Genomic DNA, 13,381 nt, shown 5'->3' with positions numbered 1-13,381 from the left:
CTACAGACAGATTGCAGTCTGGACATTCTGTTTCAATTGCAGATATATCTTTCGCCAATTCATCACGTGCAACATGTAAACTATTTTGTTGTTTTATTAAGATTGTCTAACCTGTTCAAAACCTTTGGCTGTTCATCAGGTACATGTTTAAATTGCTGGAAAACTTATTATTCACATGTTCAAATGCTCACCTACTAACTGTTGTTGACTTAGCATTGTTTGCATATATTTAAGTAGCAAATTTATGTAACTTGAATCATTTAAGAGTGTATATTTCTATTTGATGTTGCTTGGTTTCCAGTCATCAAACTAACAGGAATATGTGACCCTGGAACTGCCTCTTTGTCTACGTCTATATTTACATTTATACTCTGCAAACCACTATGAGGTGGATGGCAGAGGGTACATTCCATTGTTCCAGTCATTAGGGTTTCCTCCTGTTCCATTATACAATGAGTGCGGGAAGAATGATTGTCTGAATGAATCTGTGCATTCAGTAATTATCCTAATCTTATCTTCATGATCCCTGTGTGAGCAATATGTAGGGTACAGTAATATTCATGCAAACAAAGATGACACTTGGCGTGGTGGTTGATGGGAGCGATTGTAAATGGGAAATGCATTTGTGCATATAATAGTATATTCCTAGAGTAATCATTTAAAGCTGGTTCTTGAGACTTTGTTAATAGACTTTCTCGGGATAGTTTACGTCTATCTCCAAGAGACTTCCAGTTCAGTTCCTTCAGTACCTCTGTGACACTCTGCCACAGATTAAAAAAAACCTATGACCATTCATGCTACCCTCCTCTGTATTCATTCCATATCCCATGTTATGTCTATCTGGTATGAGTCCCACACACTTGAGTAATACTCTAGAATGGGTTGCATGAGTGATTTGTAGGCAATCTCCTTTGCAGATTGATTGCATTTCCTGGTATTATACCAATAAATCACCCATGACCGAATCTGTAGGATCATTTCATTTCATATTCCTACAAAGTGTTACACTCAAGTATTTGTATGACTTGGCCCATTCCAATAGTGACTCATTGATATTATAGTCATGGGATACTTCATTTTTTTCATTTTTTGAAGTGCAAAATTTTATGTTTCCAAACTTTTAAAGCAAATTGTCAATCTCTACACCACATTGAAATCTTATCAAGATCTGAGTGAAAATGTATGCAGCTTCTGTCCTATAGTACTTCATTATAGGCAACTGCATCATCTGCAAAAAGCCTGGTTTTACAATTAGTATTGTCTGCAAGATCATTAATATACAACATGAACAGCGAGGATCCCAACACTCTTCCATGGAGCACACCTGAAATTACTTCAACATCTGACAATGACTCCACATCCAAGATAACATGTTGCATGCTCCCTACCAAAGTTCTTAATCCAGTCACAAATTTTACTTGATACCCCATATGATTATACTTTTGACAATAAGTGTAGGCTTGGTATTGAGTCAAATGCTTTTCAGAAATCAAGAAATACAGCATCTGCCTTATTGATTAGATCCAAAGCTTTCAGCATATCTTGTGAGAAAAGTGGGGGGTGGGTTTCACATGATTGATGTTTCCGAAATCCGTGCTGGGTGGCACTGAGGAGGTCATTCTGTTCAAGATACCGCATGATGTTTGAGTCAGAATATGTTCTAAGATTCTACAATAAATTGATGTCAAGGTTATTGGTTGGTAGTTTTGTGGATCACTTCTATTACCCTTCTTGTAGACAGCTGTGATCTGTGCCTTTTTCCAAGAACAGGGCACGGTGTTTTGTTCAAGGGATCTATGACAGACTATAGTTAGAAGAGGGGCTAACTCAGCCACAAATGCAGCAAAGAATCTGACAGATATTCTACTGGGCTCTGATACTTCGTTCAGTTTTAACGATTTCAGATGTTTCTCAACACCACTGATGCTAATACTTATTTCATTCATCTTTCAGTGGTACGAGGATTAAATTGGGGCAATTTTACTGGGTTTCCCTTCTAAAGGAACATTAGAAAACAGAGTTAAGCATTTCAGCTTTTGTTACCCTCAATTTCAGTTCCTGTCTCATCCACTAGGGATTGGACACTAAATTTGGTGCCACTAACTGCTTTGACATGTGACCAGAATATCTTTGGGTTCTGTGAAAAATCACTTGACAATATTCTGCTATGGTAGTCATTCGAGGCATCACGCATTGCTCTCCTGACAGCCAAATGTAATTCATTCAGCATCTCTCTATCAACCCCATTTGGAAGAAAAAAAAGAAAATTTCACTCGGCAATTATAATGATTTGTCACCCTTGATGACTAGGAATTTCTCCTGAAATGTGCACTTCAAGAGAATTTTGAGTCAAATTTGGCTCGTCACTTCCCTGTGAAATATTATCGAACTGCTGGAATGTGGATTCCCTTTGGCTACCCCTGACATTACCCTGATTAATCATTTTGTTCATGTCAGCAGATTCACTTATTGTTTGGCATACATCATACATAATGTTAATGTTAGCCATTTTTATAAAATACAGCAATAAATTTATCACTCAAGAGTTTACAAAAATTGAAAGGAAAATGGCGAATACAACAAGATAATTGTTACGCAACAAGCTCTTGATAATGTAAGCGCATGCCCTAGAACATTCTAGCAACTGATCGTATGGCCATTACTGAATGCTACGCAAATGTGAGAAATTTTTTGACTGTGATTAACCACACAGGAAAAGATGTCTACAGCCATTAGAATGACATTTCTTCAATAACATGAGAGAAGCAGGATAATTAAAAGTCAATTACATTACATCAATTTGTGTGTCTGTGTGGGATTGGGGGGATACTTTCATGTTTCTGACCTTTCCATCAGTATTCATATTTCAGCATGTTTTTCTTAGCCCATTTTGTTATATAATGTCATATATCATTGTAGCTTTTTAAGTCATAGGTGAAAAGATAATCATCATACATGAAATTTGATTCTGACAAATTTAAATATCACACAACACAATTAATCCAAGTATCACAGTCACAATTGTTCATGTCAATGGTTGGCATTTGTAGTGTTACACAGGTTATGAGTAGAAAAGGATAAATGCAAACTTATTTCTGGAATGTTCCAGTCCCAAACACCACCACGAGTGATGGCTCCTGGAAAAGGTCCCTAGATGTTTATGACAAGTAGTTGTTTCATGCAAAGTATAAACACACTTTGATGTTCAGCAGGCCATTATGTTTAACATATAATTTCCATTAATTACTGTTTCTGTTGTTGCATTGGACATTGTCTCCAAGTAATATTTCACAGAATTGGAAAATGTATTAAAATTAATATCCTTCTGAACCACAATTAATGTATTTCACAAATTATTTGGATTGGGGTTGGGTTGTTTTGGGGAAGGAGACCAGACAGCGAGGTCATCGGTCTCAACAAATTATTTCCTACTCTGAAGGCTTACATGTTACTTCAATTACACAAAGGTAAGGAAAACACCCACATAAAAATTAAAAACATCCAGTTCAAAAATTTCCACAGATAGTGCCCCCTATGCACTGTGAATTATTTGAAGAAAAAGACAAATATATTCCTTAACGCTGAATATATGAATAAGAATTTTAAATTATTACTTGCCTATTGAGCAAGATACAGCACATTTGTCCCCATTGACTGCTGAAGTCATGAATTTACATATGAATTACTACAGCAGTGAGTTGTATCATAATCAGCTGTTTTATAGTGTGATGGGTGTCAAACGTTCAATCCACAATCCAAAAAAATTGCAAATGCTTAGTGGTTCGACATTTCTTCAGAACAGCATCATGGCAGAATATATTGCATAGAATAGCCTACATAGTGTTCTGCAGTTGTATGGTATGTTCTTAAGAATTGTACATGCATGAACTGAATTTAGGTAAAAAATTGATAATACACTACACTCTTCATAGACTCAGGACATGAATTTATTTTATTTGTGGATCAGAAAATGAGGATAGTGATTTCAGGCCTTCATATTACTTTATAGTTCACAATAAAAACATTTAACTTCAACAGAATAGGTGAACCACAGGCTGGCATCCCTCAAGTGGACCCTGGAGATGGAAAAAGCTTTCCAAGATCTTCAGTTGAGCATATCTACTGCAGTGCTCCTCGTGCTCCTCACTCACTCAGGGCCATTTGCACCCAGGGCAATAGTCATATAAGAGCAGCCCTCCACCAACAAATCACTTACAAATTGAAGCTCGCCCTGTGACAATTTGCACCAAGCACAAACTGATAAATCTCCACTTTCCAGAACACCAATGACAAGTGCTCCCCAAGCAGTTCAGAAATTAAGAGTTCATCAGTCAGTTTACAATGGATGTGTGCCACATAAAACGAGCAGAAAACATTGTGCCAAATTGCTTTTCATGTCTCCGTGGTTCGGCAAATACCATGGACTAAAAAGAACTCACCATTGCTCAGATTGCTGCTCCACAACTACAACTTTTATTGGCCGAGCCTTCCAAAGAACTGTAACTCACCCAAAACCTGGTGTCAGGCACCAAGCTAACATCATAGTGTGACATCTCTCAAGAAAAGCCAAGGCTCTACATTTCTCCAAAACTACACAAAGCTGCTTTTGACAGTGTTCACAATCAGTCTCACCCAGGACCAAATATGACCATCAAGTTACTGACTGACCTTTTTGTGTATCCACTGATTAAAAATGGCATTCACACATGGTACACATTGTATATTCAATGCCAGCAGTGGAAAATCAGATAAGAAGTACACTATGTGATCAAAAGTGTCCAGCCACCTGACTGAAAATGACTTACAAGTTTGAGGCGCCCTCCAACGGTAATGCTGGAATTCAATATGGTGCTGGCCCACCCTTAGCCTTGATGACAGCTTCCACTCTCATAGGCATATGTTCAATCAGGTGCTTGAAGGTTTCTTGGGGAATGGCAGCCCATTCTTCACAGAGTGCTGCAATGAGTAGAGGTATCTATGTCGGTCGGTGAGTCTTGGCATGAAGTTGGTGTTCCAAAATATCCCAAACGTGTTCTATAGGATACAGGTCAGGACTCTGTGCAGGCCAGTCCATTACAGGGATGTTGTAATGTAACCAATCCACCACAGGCTGTGCATTATGAACAGATGCTTGATCGTGTTGAAAGATGCAATCACCATCCCCAAATTGCTCTTCAACAGTGGGGTGATAGTGCCATGCAAAACAACATGGAAAACATGACCACACCATAACACCACCACCTCCAAATTTTACTGTTGGCGCTACACATGCTGGCAGATGATATTCGCCATACCCACACCCTGCCATTGGATCGCCACATTGTGTACCATGATTCATCACTTCACACAATGTTTTTCCACTGTTCAATTGTCCACTGTTTATGCTCCTTACACCAAACAAGGCATTGTTTGGCATTTACCAGCATGACGTGTGGCTTATGAGCAGCCGCTCAGCCATGAAATCCAAGTTTTCTCACCTCCCACATAACTGTCACAGTGCTTGCAGTGGATCCTGATGCAGTTTGGAATTCCTGTGTGATGGTCTGGATAGATGTCCACCTATTACACATTACGACTCTCTTCAAAAGTTGGTGGCCTCTGTTAGTTAACAGACGAGTTCGTCCTGTACGCTTTTGTGCTGTACATGTCCCTCCACATTTTCACTTCACTATCACATTGGAAACAGTGGACCTAGAGATGTTTAGGAGTGTGGAAATCTCACGTACAGACATGTGACACAAGTGATACCCAATCTCCTGACCACATTTGAAGTCCATGAGTTCCACAGAGCACCACATCCTGCTCTCTCACGCTGTCTAATGACTAATATGGAGCACCTAGCAGTACGTGGCAGCACAATGCACCTAATATGACAAAACAAATGTTTTTGGAGGTGTCCGGGCTGACATCAGGCATTTCCAGGTTCATCAGCAAGATTCTCACATCCACATCAATCTCGTACACCCCATGGAGATGGCTAGATATATTCTCACAATGGTGAACAGATGTACTTGATGGGCAGAAACTACTTGTAGAGGACAAGGGGTTATTTTTAGGAAATATGGTGTGAAATTGTGATTCAGTGTGTTTCAGTGCACGATGCGCCAGCCTCACGGCAGGCAGCGGACGAAGGCTGGCCGGCGCGTTATGCAGGTGACACAGTTTTGCAACAAGCGTCGGTATGTGTGTACATGCCTGGCATCCATCAACAGCCAGAATGCAGCATTAGCAGAATTTCGCAGCAGGCCTTGTGTGGTGTGGCTGTGTTAGCCAACTCATCGAGAACATTCTAATAAACACAGCGCCACATAACTGGCGGATTCAGCAGCAGTCTGCACTATTTAAGGGCATCAGAGGTGGGCGTCAGCATCGGTTCAACCGATTGCACGTTCGGTCGTTGTTACATCATCGTCATCAGTGACGCTGTCCCCGAGGACCGGCTGGTGGAGGGCGTTGCCCGCTGCTGCACCGGCAACTCCTGGCATTGTCACGAGCCGAAGCGTCTGCAGGAGATGAGCTAGACTGGGCCTTGTGCTGCTAACCTCCTACCACCTCCGCAGCTGCTGACCGAGCACGGCATTGCGTTCCGCAGGCTGCACGCATCAGCACGTCTCCACCACGACACGAGCGGTGGGGCCTAGCTACCAGAAAATGTATTGGAAGAACCAACAATAAAGAGGAAGATTGCTAAAACAGCCACCTTCTTCTACCCAGCCATGCCCTACAATCCCGACCACGTCACCCACTCTGCTCATCCTATTACAAGTGGTGTCAGTTGGGCAACCTGCGCATCACACACTCCTATTACAATTGGTGACAGTAGTGGTCTTCTCCCTGGATTTGGAGGAAATTGTGGCTGGTAATTGATGAGAATATGTGGCACCTGAGAAGGGCAACAATGGATCAACAACTCCTGCACCATGACAAGTAAGTGCCAATTTTTCGTTTGGTGGTTTGTCTGAACCTGTAGCATAGTCCATCTTCCCTTCCTGTTCTTCTTTCTGTGCTTACTGTAGTCTTGATTCGATAGCTGGTAGTGATGGAGCAGTCTGTGTCAGCTGAAGTGGCTATCCAGCAGCTACTTGAGCGAGTGTCGGAATTAGAGATAGAGCATGCTGGGTCTAAAGAAGCGAGCAAGGAACGGTTTCCTGTTAATGCAGTAATTCCTGTCTTTGATCACCCCTTACTCAGGAAAAGCTGGGGAGGATGTTATGATAAATTTTTTTTTTTTTTTTTTTTTTTTTGAGAACCTTAGCACAGCTGCTAAATTGGGAAATTGGGGTGCAGAAACACTTTTGAAAGTAACTGGGGATGCCAGAGCATATGTTACATGCCATGAAGAATTAAGGGATGCTTGGACATTTGAAGTATTCAAAAAAGGGTTGCTGGAAAGGTATCGGAGGAAAATACGTCTAGATATTGTCGGGAACAATTGAATAGAATGTATCAAAGGGATGGGGAATCAATAGAAGCTTTTGTAGATCGAATTCGAAAAATTAATGTTAATATCTAAGAGCTAATGGATTCCAATAGGGTTAATGAAGCCATTCTGCAGGAAGCTGAGAAGAGGGCACTAAACGCATTTTTGTGGGGAATACAACCTGAAATCTCCCGCAAGATTAGGATGGAATTCTCTAAAACTCTTAATGAGGCAGTCGGAATCACTGTGGCGTTAGAGGAAGTTGAAGCAGTAACAAAGACGCGGGACAGGAAAGCAGTGTTTAATGCAGAAATAAAATGTTTCAGATGTGGTTGGATGGGACACATTAGATGCGATTGCAAGGAAGTGCAGTGTAGGAAATGCAGATGTTGGGGTCATTGGGAGCGTAATTGAAATGGGTCCTGGCAGAAACATGATAGGAAACGGCAAGGTGGGACTCACCCCCCTCAGTTAAATGGGGCAAGGGGTGGTGTGTCCACTGTGCAATACCCCCAGTAAGGGTTAATGCTAGTGCAGAATCAGTGGCAGACTTTTTCTGACTGGCTTGGTGAGGGGCAGACCGTGCAAATTTTTATTGGATACCGGATCACAGGTATCCGTGGTGAGTAGAAATGTACTCGGTAAAGTAGAATTAAAGCCACCACGCTGGGCATTAAGTGGCATGGGTGGGGGACAGGTGACGTCACTCGTATCAGCTGTGTTAAACTTCCGAGTTTAAATAAGGAACTTCTAGGTGAAGGTACAAGTTCTTCCAGTTGTTGGCAGCAGCTGTGTTGTCATACTCGAATTGGATTTCCTGGTTGCACATCACGAAAAAGTTAACCTGGAATGGCGTACAGTAGAACTGGACAGAATACAATTTCGCCTAGGTTCTGCGGTCGAAAAACCATTACTGTCGCAAGGAACCGCCCAGACGTTGGGTGGGCCACTTAAACTGCATACAAGGTCCCTTAGGGTTAACTCACATGACACTATACCAAAGGATACAGGGAAAATAATCTGGGCAGATGTTGGAGCTAGCGTGCTGGTAAATTCGTTGTGTGTCGTTGAACCTTTGTCTGATTGCTGGTTAAAATGAAGTGTTTTGCGCGCCATAGCGTGTCCTATGTGTGAGAGATAGAAGGAAAAAAGGTTGTGCCTGTCAGTATTGATAATTTTGGCCTTGAAGAGGTGCAGTTAGCATGGGGTACCGTAATAGCGAATCTGGAGGCAATAGGGGAAGATAAACTGGATAAGGATTTTGCAGCAGATTACACAATGCCAGGAGAGTCTGTCAGCTGGTCCGCACTGAGGGGTAAACTAGGACATTTAGAAGGGCAAGACAGAGAAGTCATGGAGAACCTTTTGATGGAATATAAAGAGTTATTTAATTCTCATGGTCCACTGCCCGGCACACCGTTAGTTCAGCATTAAATCCCCACAGGGAATGAAGCACCAGTGTATAAACGTCCATATCATGTTCCAAAAAGTTTACAGCCTGTCATGGAAGAATTTATTAATAAACAGCTTAGGGATGGGATAATAGAAACTAGTAGTAGTCCCTGGTCTGCTTCTGTCGTAATAGTGGGTAAAAAATCACCTGATGGGGACAAGGCATATCGTTTTTGCGATTATCGTTTCCTGAATCAAAAAACTGTATCGGATGCATACCCAATGCCTAATATTACTGAAACTCTGTATAATTTGGGTCAGTGTCAGTACTTCACGACCTCGGATCTTCGAAGCCGGTACCACCAGTTGGAGGTTGCCCCGGAAGACCGACCGAAGACAGCTTTTTCAAAACCTACAGGTCATTTTCAGTATCAGTGAATGCCTTTTGGACTCAAAAATGCTCCTGCTACCTTCCAACGGTTACTAGATAGCGTGTTATGAGGGCTGAAACCTAATCAGTGTATGGTATATTTGGATGACATAATTGTTTTCTCAAAGGACGTGCAAGAACATGTGCGCCTTTTGCACGAAGTTTTCGATCATCTGAAAGCAGCACAGTTAACTCTTCATATGGAAAAATGTCATTTTTTGTCGCAAGACATCCGTTATTTAGGTCATATTATAGGACAGGAGGGTGTTCGCACAGATCCAAAACTTGTAGAGGCGGTAATGAATTTTCCGACACCTACAAAAGTAAAAGAGTTGCAGTCTTATTTAGGTCTTGCCAATTTTTACAGGAGGTATATTCCAAAATTTGCAGAAATTGCAAGGCCCCTCATGCAGTTGTTGAAGAAGGGAACAAAATTTCACTGGTCAGCAGAATGTGAAGAGGCTTTTCAAAAGTTAAAAAATTTGTTAACATCTAGTCCGGTTTTGGCTTTTCAAGATTTTAGTAAACAGTTTATATTATCTTGTGACTCTAGCAATTTTGCTTTGGGTATTGTATTATCTCAGGAAATAGATGGGTGGGAATACCCGATAGCATATGCTTCCAGACAGCTAAACAATGCAGAAAAAAATTACTCAACAACCGAGAAGGAGTTATTGGCATTAATTTTTGGAATAACCTATTTCTGGTGTTATTTGTATGGATGATGTTTCAAGGCGATTACTGACCATGCAGCACTTAAGTGGTTGTTAGGGCTTAAAGACCCAATGAGTAGATTAACTAAGTGGGCTTTGCGTCTTAGTGAGTATGATTTTGAAGTGATTCATCGACCGGGTAAATTGCACGGAAACGCAGGTGGTCTGAGTCGTAAAGTATGCGCCATGGAATGTACAGGAATAAACGAGAACGAATTGGAGGAGGCACAAACCACTGGCACAGATTGTCAACAATTTATCTTGCAGCAACAGTTCATCGTGGAAGACGGGATATTGTACCGTAAAACTAGGAACGGTCCACGCATAGTCGTACCAGAAAAATTGTGAAGCGAAATTTTAAAGCAAGCACATGATTCCATGTTTCTGGTCATTCGGGTTGAAGATCAAGGGAAAGGAGGGTAGCACAGAGTTATTGGCGGTCAACGCGTTGGCAAGATGTCGATCAGTATGTAAAGAATTGCATTCAGTGTGCTCAACGGGTGGAACTGAGTCATCAGAAAATTGTGTTGCAACGACTACGGGAAGTGGATAGACCTTTTCAATTACTTGGCTTAGACATCTTGGGACTGTTTGTGCAAACACCAGTGGGTAATTGCTATGTTTTAACAATAATAGATCATTTTTCGCGCTACGTGTCTATGACAGCTATTCCGGACCAGCGAGCCGAAACAGTGGTTCACGTCATGGTACATCAATGGATATTGAAATTCGGAACACCTGCAATTATAATTACAGATCAAGGGACAAACTTTCTGTCTGATTTGATGAAACAATTATGCAAGTTGTTGCATGTAAAGAAATTGAGAATGAGCGCATTACACCCGCAGGCTAATGGTCGGACCGAGAGAGTTCATTGTACAATAAAAAATGGCTCTGAGCACTATGGGACTTAACATCTCAGGTCATCAGTCTCATTGTACAATAGCTAAGATGTTAAGTTATTATGTAAATTCATAACACAACAATTGGGATACCCTATTGGCGTTTGTAACCACGGCGTATAACTCAAATGTGCATGAAAGTACAGGATTGTCTCTGTATGAAGAACTGTTCGGTCGGAAGATGCCATCTCCATTTGAATTGCTCAAGGCCCCACCAGGAACCGATATTTCGGCTGTTAAGGATTTATTCACAAAGTTGAAAACAATCTGGCGGCAGGTGAAAAAAATGAACACTAAAGCATTAGATAGACAGGACAAAGTTCACAATAGAAAGGCGACATTACCCAAATATCATGTAGGACAATGGGTGATGATGCCTAATCCGTATGTGCCAAAAGGCAAAATGAAAAAATTTGTATCCCATTATCAAAGTCCTTTCCAGGTGATCGAGATGACATCACCGGTGAATGTAAACTTCCAACTCAACCTACTATTGTGCACGTGAGCCAAATTAGGCCTTTCAAGTGGAATTTTGAGGAACTTCTCCTTTGTCTGCAGTAACTTCTAGTGGAGAGAAAGATGAATCTAAGAAAAAGAATAAGAAGGGAATAGACAAACAAGAGAACCTAGTTAATTGTGGAAGCAATCAGACATGCTATAATTCTCTTAGGCCACACGTAAAAAGGAAGAGCTAATGTGAGATATTTTTCATTTGTTTCTCAGGAGGCGTGACATTCTCGTAAGACCAGCAGTTCCAGCGTCATGGGTTGCACTGAAGAGGGAAGAGGGAAGGTGTGCACTATCTCTCAGCATAGTTATTCTGTTTTGCTGCAGCAACTTAGCTGAAGCCTCGAAGGTAAGTCCTATATCAAGTGGTGTTTTGGTCTCGCGACAAGCAGACGTAATTGTGTCCGGACATCAATGGACCTTAAGGGTGGACTGTAATATTTGGGTGGTTGAAGATGAAATCTGTAAATTAGAGGATACATTTAATGAACTTCGTTCCATGGTGGCTAACCAGTCAAGGTTTAATGACACACAGGGGGAATATCAGCTACTACGATCAGCTTTGGCACACTTACAAGCTCAGTTGTGACAAACTGCAGGGTTAATCGCGCACATCCATAGGAAAAAGAGGATGGTTAGATGCAGGTGGCCATATCCTAAAAACTGTTTTTCGGACCGCTGACATGGAAGATATTAAAAGTATTAATGAAACGCTATGGCAAGTACAGGATAATGTGAATAGCAACCAGGGAATGATAGATCTTCACACAACCCAATTAGAGAGTTTGGAGAAACATGTAGTTAATAATATGCGCCAATTCCGAGCTTTGGCCGTGACCTTGATGTCCCACATTAAGGCCACAGCCGACACAACCAATCACGACTTGGGTATAACCGAGTACCGGTTGGATAACATCGATTCACAGCTGATAATCGCTAAGCTGCTCCGTTTTCTTGCTGATAGTTTTATGGAAGCTTGCATAGAAGCCACGGAACTACAGGAGGCTTTGTTGCACGCAATGCGCAGGCACCTAACCGCAGTACTGTTACCTTCGGAACAACTTCGGGAAGGATTACGGAACGTTCAATTGGAATTGCCCGCATCCCTGGAGCTACTGACGACATTAACAGACGAACACTTATCTCTGTACTACAAAATGGCCACTCTTACCAGTACGCGGATGGGTACCCTGCTGAGAATTCATATCATAATACCATTAACATGTAAGGATTGTAAATTTGAATGTTATGCCTTGCATACGTATCCAGTGAAGTGGGAAATTTTGCAGAAATTCGTACAATTAACCGTAATGGAAATACTGTTAGTGGCACATAACAGACAAGCTCATGCGTTCCTCACTGCACAAAACTTGCTGTGTTGTCGAACAGGGCCAGTAACCATCTGCCCCATGAAATTGTTACACACTGTTCCCAAATCTTGTGAGTACTCTCTATTCTGCTCTCAAGAACCAGTCACGGAGTGCCCTAAGGAAATTATAGCATGCACGGTGCAGTTCTTTCAGCAAGTAGATCCACATTGGGTATTTTCAGTAATAGAAAACACAGTCATTATCTGCATCTGTTACGAGCAGGGTAAGCAAGGGAGTACGCAAAGAATAGAATTGGAGGTGCAGGGACTGTTAATTAACAGCACACAGTGTGACATTTCAGGGCCAACTTTCCGTTTACCAGCCGTGATTACTGGAGCTACAATCATGAACATAACACGCACATTGATCTATGTACCCGACCAACCTGTGCAATTTGTCACGAAAGAAAATCTCACTCTTTTGAATAGCACATTAGACCCGACTTTGCTTGCCTCTTTGGACCAGATGCTAGCAGCTCAGGATGGATGTATAACTATGGAACATCTTTTTCAATGAGTGGATGAGTACCGTAATGAGCATACGCAATGCTTACTAGTTATTGGATCGTCAGCCACCACCACCTGTATTTTTATCTTTGTTGTAGGATTACTGTACTATCAGCTGAAGAGGAAGGTAGCCCAAATCCC

The sequence above is a fragment of the Schistocerca cancellata genome, chromosome 1, assembly GCF_023864275.1.
Source record: "Schistocerca cancellata isolate TAMUIC-IGC-003103 chromosome 1, iqSchCanc2.1, whole genome shotgun sequence".
Classification (NCBI taxonomy): domain Eukaryota; kingdom Metazoa; phylum Arthropoda; class Insecta; order Orthoptera; family Acrididae; genus Schistocerca; species Schistocerca cancellata.
Note: the sequence above shows the minus strand (reverse complement) of the source record.